This window comes from Chiloscyllium punctatum, chromosome 1 (genome assembly GCF_047496795.1).
Source record: "Chiloscyllium punctatum isolate Juve2018m chromosome 1, sChiPun1.3, whole genome shotgun sequence".
Taxonomy (NCBI): Eukaryota; Metazoa; Chordata; class Chondrichthyes; order Orectolobiformes; family Hemiscylliidae; genus Chiloscyllium; species Chiloscyllium punctatum.
The window spans coordinates 163,141,801-163,157,413 of record NC_092739.1 but is presented as its reverse complement, the minus strand read 5'-3'; the positions used below and the strand labels follow the sequence as shown (position 1 = coordinate 163,157,413).

The 15,613-nt window shown below is 45.8% G+C and overlaps 1 protein-coding gene across 1 annotated transcript in view; it reads right to left on the bottom strand.

Annotated features, from left to right (window-relative positions):
• The window catches only part of cyp26b1 (cytochrome P450, family 26, subfamily b, polypeptide 1), a 55,020-nt gene extending 40,222 nt beyond the window's left edge, over positions 1-14,798 (bottom strand). The window contains exon 1 of the mRNA XM_072577901.1: positions 14,634-14,798. The gene's annotated coding sequence lies outside the window, so the exon portion shown is untranslated. The remainder of the gene's footprint in view (positions 1-14,633) is intronic.
• Between the last annotated feature and the right edge of the window lie 815 nt (positions 14,799-15,613).

Below are 15,613 nucleotides of genomic sequence, written 5' to 3'. Positions count from 1 at the left end.
TGATTTCATTACAGGTTCCAATAACGTCTTGTTTAATACTCTTTTCAACAACTGTTCGGAAAGGGAATGGTGAGGGGAGGAGGTTATAAACCTCTCTCCCTTGTGCTTACTGACTGTTGCCATAAATGCATTATGCATTCAGAGAAATAACTTTTTTTTTCACTACCATTTCATTCATTAATGTGCAGTTAACGTTCGACTCTCCATCCCTTCCTGTCTCACTCTGGCTGTCTTTACACCGTCACTACACTGTTCCATTGTCCTGGCCTTTCCCTCAATCCAAACACTCTGATAGCACCATTAATCCTCCTCCCACCTCTGATAGTACAAAGCCATGTTCAGAGCCATAATTATATACTTGACAAGGAAATTGGTACACCCCCCCCACCCCGCCAATCCCAAAAGAACAGCTCCTTTCTGAAACACGGATGTTAGTGCCCCATGAATTGAAACCCCTTATTCCCACACCACTCTTTGAGTGTTTGTACTCAGCTGTCTAGTTAGCAGGAACATCGGTTGTGGATTTAACTAGATCGCTGGTTCCCATGTGGACCATGACAACTAGATTGACCACTTCTTCCGCCAACCTCTGCCCTCCAATTCAAGCTCCTCTTCCAGAACATAGAACACAGAACATAGAACAATAGCACAGAACAGGTCCTTCGGCCCTCGATGTTGCGCCGACCTGTGAACTACTCTCAGCTTGTCCCCCTACACTATCCCAAAATCATCCATGTGTTCATTTTTTGAATATGTGTTTAAATCTCCCTAATGTGGCTGAGTTGACTACATTAGCAGGTAGGGCATTCCATGCCCTTACCACTCTCTGCGTAAAGAGGTATCCTTAACTTGACACCAGGCAGACAACATAACCCTTGGGGTTCCTGATCACAGCTGTAGAGAACAGTCTGTCCTCCTGACTGCACAGGCTCTTTCACTATCACGATTCTTTACCCGCCTATGACCTGACTCTTTCTGTACTATTCTGGTGTCAGGGTCATGTTGTTCATCCACAAGCATCATGTACCTGTAGGCCAATGCCAGGAGCTGAAGTTCCTCCATCACTACTTCCTGGACACCCAAATCTCGCAGACTTAGAGAGACAACCAGTTTTATAAAACGTCACTTGTTTCATAAGGAGACAATGAGCATCTCCAATAAGTGACAAACCAATTTTCCACATTGTTGGGGAGATGCCAGTGTTGTAACTGTACAGGAACAGCTTGGCTAGGGGAGGGGCGAGTTCTGGAGCACACATCTTCAGTACTATTGCCGGAATGTTGTCAGGGTCCTGCAGTATTTAGTGGAGTGATACCACGTGGAGTGAATCGAATTAGTTGAAGCCTGGTATCTGTGATGCTGGGGATCTCTGGAGGAGGCCAAGATGGATCTTCCACTCAGCGCTTCTGGCTGAAGATAATTGTGAATCATAAGACATAAGACACACACACCAATCCACACTGGGTCAGACACACACACACAGACACACACACACACAAACACACACAGACACTCACACACACAAACACACACAGACACACACACACACACTAGGAGAGTTCACACTCACACTGGTCCACAGAGGGGTAGTTTACACTCAAACTGATATACAGAATGACAGTTCACACTCACACTGATCCACACTGGGAAAGTTCACACTCACACTGATATACGTTAGAACAGAACAATTCTAACCTGCGGTGTGACCAGTTCACTAAACGTGTTATCCACGACCTCCTCAGCATCGCAGATGCTCCACAGTGAGTCAATCCACAGCTCTAGAGCCGTCATGTGGTCAAACAACAGCTACAACTGGACACACTTCTTGCAAGTGTAAGAGTCAGGAACATCAGACATGTCCCTGAGCTCCTATATTAAGCAAGAATCACATGCCACGGGTCTGAGGTCTCCTGCCATTGTAAACCTGAGCTTTAACTCAGCAGATTAGAATTGCTGAGGGAGTCAGTGAGTGGGTGACTAAAAGGCAGAAAAAGAGTAGGAAGGTAGTGCAGGTGTGCCCTGTGGTTATCTGCCTCCAAAACAGGTATACCGTTTGGGATACTGATGGGGGAAATGGCTCACCAGGGGAGGGCAGCAGTTGTCAGGATCATGGCACTGTCATAGGTTCTGCTGTTCAGAAGGGTGGGAAGAAGACTCAGAGGGCCATAGTCATTGGGGATTCTATAGTGAGGGGAGTAGATAGGCGGCTCTGTGGCTGAAAACGGGAATCCCTGATGGTATGGTGCCTCCCAGGTGCTCGGGTCAGGGATGTCACCGATCGGCTGCAGAGCATTCTGAAAGGGGAGGGGGAACAGCCAGTTGTCATGGTGCATATTGGCACCAATGATATAAGTAAAAAACGAGATGAGGTCCTGAAAGCAGAATTCAGGGAGCTAGGAGACAAGTTAAAGAGGAGGACCTCAAAGGTAATGATCACAGGATTGCTACCAGTGCCATGTGCTAGCGCGGATAGAAATGAAAGAATAGACAGGATGAATACATGGCTTGAGGGATGGTGTAGCAGGGAGGGGTTCAGATTTGTGGGACATTGGGACCGGTTCAGGGAAGGTGGGGCTATTGCAAATTGGATGGTCTACACCTGAACCAGACTGGAACTAATGTCTTGAGGGGAGGATTTGCCATTACTTTTGGGGACGGTTTAAACTACTGCGGCACGGGTCTGGGAACAGAAGAGAAGATTAGAAGTGAGGTAGAAACTAGAGACTGTAAGGAACAGTCGCTAGTTAGCATTATCAAGGAGAAGAGTAAGCAGACAGCAGATGAACGCAAAGGAACTGGTGGTCTGAAGTGTATATGCTTTAATGCAAGGAGGAAAATGGGTAAGACAGATGAATGTAGGGATTGGATTAGTGCATGGGATATGACGTTATTGCAATCACAGAGACTTGGCTGAAGGAAGGGCCTGATTGACAACTAAATGTTCCAGGATATAGATGTTCAGACAGGACAGGGAGGGAAGTAAAAGGGGAAGGGGGGGCGGGGGGTGGTAAGGAATTGCATTGCTGGTCAGGAATGATATCACGGCTGTGCTAAAGGAGGACACTAAGGAAGGCTTGAGCAGTGAGGCCCAGAGGCAGTGAGAACTGAGAAATAAGAAGGGTGCAGTTCTACAGGCCTCCCAACAGTGTGGGTGAGGTAGAAGGGCAAATAGGTAAAAACATTATGAAAAAATGTAGAGGCAACAGGGTGGTGGTGATGACAATTTTCATAACATTGGCTGGGATACACTGAGTGTCAGGTCTGGATGGGGCAAAATTTGTTAGGCGCATCCAGGAAAGTTTTCTCGAACAGAATGTCAATAATCCAACTAAGGAAGGGGCCATATTGGACCTGGTATTTGGGAATGAGCCAGGCCAGGTGGTAAAAGTTGCAGGGGGAATTTCTTTAGGAATACTGACCACAATTCTGTAAGTTTTAGAATATTCATGAGAGCTGCCTCTGAGGGAGCTGAATCAGTCTCAAGGACTCTCCATGTGGAAATGAAGGGTGACTTGTGGACAGGATACCGGCCTCAGTGGAATTACATCACGTGTCTCACCTCCAACACCCTCCAGACCCCAATTTCTGAAACTCGCCACCAACTGCGCCCCTCCACCACCCAGGCCTCACTCCCAACTCCCCACTTCCTTCTACACCATGTGACCCTGGCCTCTAAGGTCAGAAATTTGGAGGCTGCTTGCAGTTCCAGTTCTGGCCACTGTTATATTTGGCGCTGCTGGGACTAGAGAATCCAGGCTGGGATTCCTGTGTGTAACTGATGGTATGCTACACTGGGATTAAGGAATCCAGAAATCCTTTTTCCAGCTGATTAACGTTCTGGGAGCCCTAAATGGCTGTGGAGCCACTGTGATCATTGGCAGCACATTCATTGTGGAGGGTTGTGACTAGTGCTGTTCCACAGGGATCAGTGATGGGACCTCTGCTATTCATGGTTTGCATAAATGGCTTGGAGGAAACCGTAGCTGGTCTAATTAGTAGATTTATGGACAGTACAAAGATTAGTGGACTGGCAGATATTGAATAGACAATAGACAATAGGTGCAGGAGTAGGCCATTCTGCCCTTCGAGCCTGCACTACTGTTCAATATGATCATGGCTGATCATCCTTAATCAGTATCCTGTTCCTGCCTTATCTCCATAACCCTTGATTCCACAATCCTTGAGAGCTCTATCCAACTCTTTCTTAAATGAATCCAGAGACTGGTCCTCCACTGCCCTCTGGGGCAGAGCATTGCACACAGCCACCACTCTCTGGGTGAAGAAGTTTCTCCTCATCTCTGTTCTAAATGGTCTACCCCGTATATTTAAGCTGTGTCCTCTGGTTCGGCACTCACCCATCAGCGGAAACATGTTTCCTGCCTCCAGAGTGTCCAATCCTTTAATAATCATTGTCAGATGATACAGCAGGATATAGATCAGTTTGAGGCATGGACAGAAAACTGGCAGATGGAGTTTAATCCAGACCAATTCGAGGTGATGCATTTTGGAAGGTCAAGCACAGGTGGAAATTATACACTTAATGGCAGTATTGACATGCACAGGGATCTGGGTGTGCAGGTCCAGAGATAACTGAAAGTGGCAGCACGGATAGATAAGGTAGCTATGAAGAAAGATTGGATAGACTGGGTTTGCAGGAAGTTGAAGGGTGGCCTAATAGAAATTTATAAGATTGTGAATGCATGGATACAGTGGAAAGTATGAGGCTTTTTCCCAGAGTGGAGGGGTCACTTACTAGGGGACACTGGTTCAAGGTGTCAGAGGGGGCAAATTTAAAAGAGATGTGTGAGGTAAGTTTTTCACATTCACTCATGGTGAGTGCTTTGAATGTGCTGCCAGAGGAGGTGGTGGAAGCAGACTCTATAGCAGCATTCAAGAAACACCTGGACCAATACATTAACAGGAAGGGAATAGGGGGATACAGATCCTAGATTAGAGTGGTGCTGGAAGAGCACAGCAGTTCAGGTAGCATCCGGGGAGCAGTAAAATCGACGCTTCGGGCAAAAGCCCTTCGATCCTGTAAGGGAAGACAGTTTTAGTACGGAAGGGCAAAATCTGTCAGTGCAGGAGGGCTGAAGGGCCTGCTCCTGTGTTATTCTTTGTTATTTGTATTCCAGGGTGACCCTTCAGGGCGTCAGGACAGGAAAATCCCAAGGTCTAAAACATTCTGCACAATGGCTTCTTTCACATTTAGTTGAGATGATAGATGGGGCTTACTAACCTATTTCAGTACTACACTGGAGTGTCAGTCATGAGTTTTCTGCTACATCAGCCCCATTCAGAAAAGCCCAGGGGATAGACTGGAATGGGATAAAAGATGGATAGATTGCAAATTGGAAATTTAGTACAATTCTGGTCACCACATTAGAGAAGGATGTGATCACACTTGAGGGGGGGTTGCATAAGTCGGTGATGTTTTCTTTATAACAGAGGGGAGCTAAGGAATGATTTAATATTGAGCTGTCTACAAAGAGGTGAGGAGCGAATAGGCAGGTTCTATTTTCATGGCAGAGAGGTTAATATCCAAGGAACCTTGCAGGGGGTGATTGGAGTAGTTTGTTTGCAGGCAAAGGGACCTCCGGCAAGTGGGAGGCCTTTAAAAGTGAGAAAGCTAGAGTTCAAGGTCTATCTGTTCCTATGAGGGTGAAGGGCAAGGTTGGCAGGAACAGGGAACCCTGGATGACAAGAGAAATTGAAGATTTGACCAGAAACAAAAGGAGAAATGGCTCAGGTACTGGCAGCTGGGATCAAGGGAATCCCTGGAGGTATACAGGGAATACAGGAGTTTACTGAAGAAGGAAATCAGGAAGGTGAAAAGGGGGCATGAGATAGCCTTGACTGAGAAGATTTGGGTGAATCCAAAGAGATACTTTAAGTATATTAAAGGAAAAAGAATAACCAGAGAGTCAATAGGGCCCCTCAAGGACCAAAGTGGACATGTATGGGTAGAACCACAGGAGATGGGCGAGGGCCTCAATGCATATTTCTTATCTGTGTTTACCGTGGATAAAGATTTGGGAACTTAGTGGTGATATCTTAGGGATAGTCCATATCACAGTCGAGGATGTGTTGGATGTATTAGAATGTATGAAGGTGGATAAATCTCCTGGTCCTGACCAGATATATCCAAAAACACAGCAAGAGGCTAAAGAAGAAATTGCAAGGGCCCTGGTTGATATTTTAACATAATCATTAGCCATGGGTGAGGTCCTGGAAGATTGGAGGGTAGCAAATCATAGATCATGGAATCCCTATAGTATGGAACCAGCCTATTTGGCCCAACAAGTCCACGCTGACCCTCTGAAGAGTAACCCACTCAGGCCCATTCCCTATTACTCTACATTTACCCCTGACTAATGCGCCGAACCCACACATCCTTGAACACTATGGGTAATTTAGCATGGCCAATTCACCTATCCTGCACATGATTGGATTGTGGGAGGAAACCCACAAGACACGGGGAGATGTACAAACTCCACACAGGCAGTCACCCAAGGCTGGAATCGAACCTAGGTCACTGGCACTGTGAGGCACTGATGCCGACCACTGAACCACCATGTTGCCCTTCTTGAATGCTATGGCATTATTCAAGAAGGGCTGCAAAGAAAAGCCTGAGAACTATAGACCAGTAAGCTTCACATCTGTGGTAGGTAAGTTACTTGAGATGATTCTGAGGGATAAGAGAGACATGCATTTGGAAAGACAGGGTTTGATTAGGACTAGTCAGCACGGCTTTGTGAGTAGAGATCATGCCTCACAAATTTGTTAGAGTTCTTTGATGAAGTGACCAGGACGGTGGATTAGGGCAGGATGGTAGACATAGTCTATATGGATTTCAGTAAGGCCTTTGATAAGGTTCCACATGGTAGGCTGCTCTGGAAGGTTATTCGCATGGAATCGGGGGAACTGGCAAATTGGATACACAATTGGTTTGATGTTAGGAAGCAAAGGGGAATAGTGGAAGGAAGCTGGTCGGACTGGAGGCCTGTGACTAGTGGAGTGCCTCAGGGGTCATCGCTGAGCCCATTACTGTTTGTTATCTATATTAATGATTTTGATGAGAATGGACAAGGCATGATAGTAAGTTTGCTGATGATACTAGACTCAGTGGAATCGTGGACAGCGAGGAAGGTTATTGGAAATTGCATTAGGACCTTGATCAGCTGGGCAAGTCAGCTGAGAAATAGTAAATGGAGTTTAATAAAGATAAGTATGAGGTCTTACATATTGAAAAGTCAAATCAAGGTAGGAGTTTCATGGTGAATGGTAGGGCATTAAGGAATGCAGTGGAACAGAGGAATCTTGGAATTCAGGTTCACAGTTCTCTGAAAGTGGAGTCACAGGTAGACAGGGCAGTGAAGAAGGCTTTTGGTACACTGGCCTTCATCAGTCAGGGCATTGAGGATAGAAGGTGAGAAGTTATGTTGCAGTTATACAGGACGTTGGTGAGGCTGCACTTTGAGTTTTGTGTTCAGTTTTGGTTACCTTGCTTGAGGAAGAATGTTATTAAACTGGAAAGAGTGCAGAAGAAATTTACAAGGATGTTGCCAGGACTCAAAGGACTGAGTTATAGGGAGAGGTTGGACATGCTAGGACTTTTTTCTTTAGAGTGTAGGAGACTTGGGGGGGCAACTAATTGAGGTGCAGAAGATCATGACAGGAATGGATAGGGTGAATGCACTCAGTTTTTTCCCAGGGTTGGGTAATTGAGGACGAGAGGGCATCAGTTTAAGGTTAGAGGGTGGAAAGAGAACACAGAGGGTGGCATGCATATGGAGTGAGCTGCCAGTGAAAGTGGTTGAGGCGGGTATATTTACAACATAGAAAAGGTATTTGGACAAAAAATGGATAGGAAAGGATTAGAAGGGTATAGCCAAGTGCAGGGAAATGGGGTTAGTGTGGATGAACATTTTGGTCGGCATGGACCAGTTTGGACCGAAGGGCCTGTCTCTGTGCTGTAGGACTCTATTACTCTGTGACTGTAAGGAGCATAAGCATTGAATAATTTGCAAAAGAATTCGCAGGAAATGTTATTGAAATGAGACAAATTGATAAAGCTCATTGGGACAAATGCAGGATTGCCAAATTCCAAACAATCGCAATTCATACTACTACAGAATAAAAGGCTCTGATTGGTTGGCAAGTTCACTTTGATTGGCCAAGGTGTCACCATGATGAAATAAATAGGGAACTGAATAACCCAAGCTCCTGACTAACTCAAGAAAGGATCAAGGCTTGAACATTTAGGAGAACTGGTCCCTATCTTAAATACACTCAATGACTTGCCCTCCTCAGCCCTCTGCACAATTCCCCACCCTCTGGCTGAAGAAATTAATCCTCATCTCAGTTCTAAAGGGCTATCTCTTCACTCTGAGGCTGTGCCCTCGGGACCTAGTCTCTCCTATTAGTGGAAACATCTCCTCCACATCCACTCGATCAGGCTTCTCAGTATTCTGTAATGCAGATCCCCTTGTATTGTTCTAAACTCCATCAAGTACAGATCCGGAGTCCACAACCACCTCCTCATACGACAAGCTCTTCATCACCGGGGTCATTCTTGAAAACCTCCAATAGACCCCATCCAAGGCCAGCACATCCTTCCTTAGATACTGGCCTGAATACTGCTCATGACATTTCAAATGCAGTCTGAGGAAAGCCTGATGCAGCCTCAGCAGTACATCCCTGATCTTGTATTCTAGCCCTCTTAAAGTGAATGCTAACATTGCATTTGCCTTTCTTGAGCTGGCAAACAATAACTTAATGGTCTGGGTGGGGTGGGGTGGTGGTGAGGGGCGGTGTTGACTCTGTCTCTTCATTCCAGTACACAGTACTGGGCTCTTGGTTCATCCGCGCTTGTAGAAAATTGAATGAGCTTTCTCTCAGTTGCTGTTAATAGTTAAGAGTAACTCGGAGAGAACGAGGAACTCAGTGCCCTCATCTAAGTGCTTATCCAACCCACTACCAACATTGTCTTTTGCACTCCTCCAACTCAGACCTGAGAAAGAAAAATAGTTCCAGAGCTCCGCCTCTTTACAAAGAAGGGGTGGAAAATATGATCATTGATTCTACATCATTTAGTTTCTGAATGACAGATGGAAGGACTCATTACAGTTATGTAGAAAGCACAGAAAGAGGACATCCAGCCTGTCATGTAATGTTTTATTTCATTTTTATATTTCTTTCATTCAATTTTTCACAATGAATAGTGACTAGAGATCCTGAAGTCTGTGGTAAGATCTAGCTTGTTGTAACTATCTATAAATCATGAATTCTGGTCTACCTATTTAACTCTCTATACATAACTAACTCCCAGTTCTAGCTCTGTTTATCCAAAGACCCAAAAGCCCATAAGATGTCAAAGCAGAAGGACACTGTTCAACCCATTGATACTGCAACCCCATTCAGAAAGATCACACTAGATCACATGATCCTCAACTCCACTTTCCAGCCTTCCCCCATAACTCCTAATGCCCTCACTGATTCTAAATCCATCTTCCCCAGCCTTGAATGTACTTGATGACCCAGCCTAGCCAGTGATAAAGAATTGTAAACAATTCTCCCCTCTGAGAAAAGAAATTCCTCCTCATCTCTGTCTTAACTGAATGACTCCTTATTCTGGGATAATGCTCTCTGGTTCTAGAGGGTCCCACACAAGGGGGAAACAACCTTTCAGTATCTACCCTGTCAAGTCACTAAGAATCTTACATGTTTCATTACGGTTGTCTCCCATTATTCCAAACCACAATGAATGCAGTCCCAACCATCTCAACTTCTCGTCATAAGAAAATCACTCCATCTCTGCAATCAACCTGTTGACTATGTCAGTCCATATATTATTAATTATACGGATTTTTATTTCTATTGATCTCTGTCCCTCTCATATTTTTATTCCCTCCAAATTTGAGTCTTGTCTCTCTATCTGCCTGTTTCGCTCTCACAATGACAATGAACATCCTTACAATCGGGTATCTGTTTTTAAATACTCTTGGTTGTGGTAAAGGCAAAGAGAAACATGCATGTAGGCACGGAGACACACACACACACACATGGATATACACAGCCACACAGATACACACATAATGGCACTCACACGTGAACATACAGCCACACACACACAGACATACATCCACACAGACAGCCACACACACATTGACCACACTCATAGACATAGACGTGCACACAGACACTCACACACACATGCACACAAGATATACACACACACAGAGGCACTCGCATATATGCACACTCACATACATATAGACACAGACATGCACACAGACACCCACATGCACACAGACACCCACACATGCGTGCACATACATACACATGGGTGCACACACACATACACAGACAGCCACACACGCGTGCACACACATACAGACACAGCCACACACGCGTGCACACACACGTACACAGACAGCCATACACGCGTGCACACACATACAGACACAGCCACACACGCGTGCACACACACACGTACACAGACAGCCATACACGCGTGCACACACATACAGACAGACAGCCACACACGCGTGCACACACAGACGCGCACTAACAGGCGCATACACACAGGCTGACTGCACGCACACATACAGAGATACAGTCAAAATAAAGCAGCTCACCAGCACCTTCTGAAGGGGAGTTAGTGATGGGCAGTACCCAGCCAGCGCTGCCCAGATTGGGTGAATTAAACGGAAACACAGACCATGCGGAACCCGAGAGCCTGATCATCCTTAAACAGCTCTTTCAATGTTCACTTCGGGGCTTGGTCCTGCAGAGCGGATCCCGAGAGCGGTTCCCAGGAGAGGGCAGGACCCACATAAACTGGTCCCTCTCTCTCCCTCTCTCCGCCTGTGTGACTCGGTACACAGCTGGCACTTGCGGGATTCAGACATCTCCCGGCAGTTCCTGCTCTTTCAAACCGAGTGCTCAATTTCAAATCTCCGCTGATGGCCCGGAGAGCCGGGGAGCTGAGCGGAGGGCCGCGGGGTGGATGAGATACTTTCCTGGGGGAGTGGGGTTTAAGAAATTCACTGAAAACTCACCTTACCTTACTCATCTCCCCCCCCCCCCCCCCCCACACACACACACACACCCCCAGAGGCAGGTAAAGGTGTGGGCTGGAGCTGGATCCTCTAACTCCGCTATAAGACGGAGCTGCGTCCGAGAGTTCAGTTTACCCTCAATCCATTCACTTCGAAACACATTCCTTCCATTTTTAAGTCAAATAGAAATCTTTTGAAAACCGAGTGTAGGATTAATGCAAAGGAATTGATGGGACATCTCATTGTCACACAAGAGGTGAGGATGTAACTGCGTGTCTACTCTTGTGTCTGTATCTGTGTGTGTATGTGTGTCTGTGTCTGTATGTTAGTGCCTGTGTGTGTCTGTGTCTGTGTCTGTGCCCGTATGTTAGTGTTTGTCTCTGTGTGTGTGTGTGTGTCTGTGCCTGTGTGTGTGTCTGTGCCTGTGTGTGTGCGTGTGTCTGTGTGTGTGTCTGTGTGTGAAAGAGAGACAAACAGGGCTTTGACTGTCGTTATGTATCATTGCCTGGTCCCTTTCCATTTATTGAAGAGACATGGGCATTGTTGCCTGGGCCCAGTATTTATTGCCCGTCCCTAGCCGCCCTTGAGAAGATGGGTCTGAGCTGCCTTCTTGAACTGCCGCAGTCCATGTGCTGTGGGTGGGAAATCTAGGATTTTGACCCAGTGACAGTGAAGGAATAATTATATATTTCCAAGACTGCAAGGTGAGTGACTTGGAGGGGAACTTGAAGGTGGTGATGTTCCTGTGTATCACTACTCATGTCCTTCTAGATGGCAGTGGTTTGGGGTTTGAAAGATGCTGTCTGAGGAACTTTGGTATTTTTCTGCAGTGCATCCTGTGAATAGCGTATACCGTGGCTACTAAGCATCTATGGTGCAGAAAGAACATAGAACCAGGTGAATTGGCCATGCTAAATTGCCCATAGTGTTTGGTAAGGGGTAAATGTAGATGTAGGGGTATGGGTGGGTTACGCTTCGGCGGGGTGGTGTGGACTTGTTGGGCCGAAGGGCCTGTTTCCACACTGTAAGTAATCTAATCTAATCTAAAAAAAAACTTAGAAAAGTACAGCACTAGAACAGGTTCTTTGCCCCAGCCCCCCCCCCCTCCCATCCCATGTCTGCGCCAACTATGATGCCATTTGAAACTAACCCCATCTGCCTAGACTTAGTCCATATTCCCTCTATTTCCCCAGCTGTTCATGTATTTATTTGAATATTTGTAGATATGGTGCCAGTCAAGCTGGCTGCTTTGTCCCGGATGGTGTCAAACTTCTTGAGTGTTGTTGGGGCTGTCCCCATCCAGGCAAGTGGGGAGTATTCCATCACCCTCCTGACTTGTGCCTTGTAGATGGTGGACAGGCTTTGGGGAGTCAGGAGGTGAGTTACTCACTGCAGGATTCCTGGCCTCCGACATGCTCTTATAGCCACTGTGTTTATGTGGCAAGGCCAGCTGAGATTCTGTGAATCATGGGGTATTCAATGACAGTAACAACAATAAATGTCTTGTTGGAAGTAATCATGGTCTGTATGTCTATCTATCCCTCTGCATCCCTGTATGCCACATCAACTTACACTCATAAAGCACTTTTAAGAGAGTTACCGTTCACAGGAGCAATTATCAAACAAAACTGAATACCTGAAGGAAATATTTGGTCAGGCTGCCAAAACAAAAATAAGGGAAAGATAGGTTTCATGAAGCACGGTAAAGGAGGAGAAAGATGTAGAAAGAGAGAGGTTCCAGAGGGAATTCTGGAGTTCCAGATCCTAGCAGCCACCAGGGATGGAGAAACTGGAATTGGGGATACTCAAGAGCTCAGAGCTAGAGGCTGGAAAGTTTCAGCAGGTCTGGCAGCACCTGTGGAGAGAAAGTAAAGTTAACGTTCCGGGTCCCTTGACCCTTCCTCAGAACTCTAAAAAAACTCTTTCACAGGACTTGGAATGTTAAACCCTGTTTTTTTTTCTCTCTCTCTCTCCACAGATGCTGCCAGACCTGCTGAGTTTCTCCAGCAATTTCTGCTTTTGTTTCTGACTTCCAGCAGGTACGTTTCTTTGAAACCTTGGAGGTTTGTGGGATTGTTGTGTAAATTCGAGACCTAACGGGGCAAGGCCATCCAGGAATGGAGCAATGAAAGCGTGAAGTCTGATTTCTCGGTTCATTCCCAATGTCGGACGTCACATGACACCAGATTACAGTCCAACAGATTTATTTGAAATCACAAAGTTTGAGGGCGCTGCTCCTTCACCAGGAAGGAACAGTGTACCGAGAGTTTATAATTTCAAATAAACCTGTTGGATTATAATCTGGTGTCGTGTGATTTCTGACTTTGTCGACCCCAGTCCAACACCTGGACCTCCACATCATGTGCTTGCAATACCACCCCCCCCCCCCCCCTTGTGTTTTGCAGCGTGTAACGTGCGGAATATTCGGTTTGATTTCTGGATCAGTGAAAGAGTTGTACTCGCTGAGAGGAAGTTCAGGCGGATCTCCAAGAAGCTGAGTCTGGAGTTGGGTTCTGTGTTATCATGGCAGGCTCAGGCGAAGCAGGACGGGATGTTGACGGGGAACATGTTCCCCCTCATTCCCACAGGTAGAAGTCAAACCCCGATGATAGAGAGGCGGGTTGCGCTGGGGCGGGTGGGGGGAGAGAATGGGTGAGGTTAGAAATCGGGCACAACAAAAAAATGAGGACTGCAGATGCTGGAAACCAGAGTCTAGATCAGTGTGGTGCTGGAAAAGCACAGCAGGTCAGGCAGCATCCGAGGAGCAGGGAAAATCCACGTTTAGGGCAAAAGCCCTTCATGAGGAATAGGTTAGAAACTGCGGCAAGGTAACAATTACTACCACACATATAAAAAAAGTGAACAAATATTATCTGGCAGCATCTGTAGAGAGAGAGAGAGACAGACAGACAGAGACAGAATTAACGTTCCGGGTCCAGTGACCCTGCTCCTGAATGTCCTCAATACATCAGACAGCACATCCGAGGTTGCTATGTAAATACAAATCTTATTATATTCTAATAATTAGGAATTCAAGACTTAATCAGATTTGGAGAGATCTATTTTCCATAGCTGTTACATGCTAGTTAACGCGTTTCACGGCTCAGTTACAGGTCTCCCGTGGACTCCCTTTGCCCATTCCCTGATCACACCCTCTCCTGGCGGTCAGTTACACGCTTAGCTCTCCTTTAACCCCGTCTCCTTCGTTCGTTCCCACCTCACTCCAAGCTCCTCTGCACCTGTCTCTTGAGGTACACCAACACAGAGAGAGACAAAATCGTTATTTTTGTTTTAACACTTGCGATTCTATCTAAAACCAAAGAAGCAGAACCTCAAGTCGACCTTGTTATTTTGTTTTCAATAACAGGACACGGAAGTCGTTACAATTCGTATCTCATTAATGAGGCTTTTTGCAACTCAGCGATTAATATTCGTTGCTTAAAATCAAAATGCTCACAGCAAACTTCTGGAAAAAATGCAGGAAAACGAAAAATAAAGTCAAACGGTTTTTAATACATGGTATTAAACTCGGTAGATATTTTAAAACGAAGTCTTTGCCCGATCACTTACCTGTTGCTCTCAACTCCGTCCGTTACGCTTCGCTTTCCACTCACTCCGCTGTCCTGCGATATTTTCGATTATTCGTTATTTGTTTTCATTTTTGTTGTTCGATGCTAAAAGGTGAAATTATTGAGCTGATGTTTTTCCCTCCCCGACATACACACACACGCTCATATATATATATATATATTATGTCACACAAAACCTCAGCTGCTAAATCCCACCTCCTGGGTGACGTTCCTCTGCATCTCTCTGTCTTGTCAAATCAATGAATATTCAAGTTTTTTTTGAAAAAAACAGCCCCTCTTTTTGAATGCAAGGTATTTGGTAAATAGCTTTCAGAGTCGATCAAAGAGTCTTTCACCCGCGCTTACACGCCAGAGAGATTCAGAAAGCTGCTTTTAAATTGCTCCTCAAATTAGAACATTTTGAACTGGGAGAGAAGGATTGGCATTAGATAGATTACTGCAGGAGTGCAAGGAAGTGTCAGAGATACTGGTTTGTGTTTCTGAGTGTGCCTTCCTCTCACTCTGTATCGCCCACACCCCCGGAAGATGCAGAGTTTATCGTTTATTTTGCAGTTCTTGGCTTTTTTAAAAAAATCAATATTTCTAACTGTTCCTTCAAACCAGATTCCGGATTAGTGGTGCTGGAAGAGCACAGCAGGTTCAGGCAGCATCCAAGGAGCTTCGAAATCGACGTTTCGGGCAAAAGCCCTTCATCAGGAAGTTTGCCCGAAACGTCGATTTCGTAGCTACTTGGATGCTGCCTGAACCGCTGTGCTCTTCCAGCACCACTAATCCGGAATCTGGTTTCCAGCATCTGCAGTCATTGTTTTTACCTCTTCAAACCAATTGTCCAAGCAAGTGCAAACGGAACGGCCCGAGCATCTCTTTACCCTTGGATTTTTGTAAGTTTTTAAGATCTAATTTTCACCTCGCTCGCCACCTCAGTGTCCCCCAGGTTGTCCTGCTTTCCTCTTCATGAAT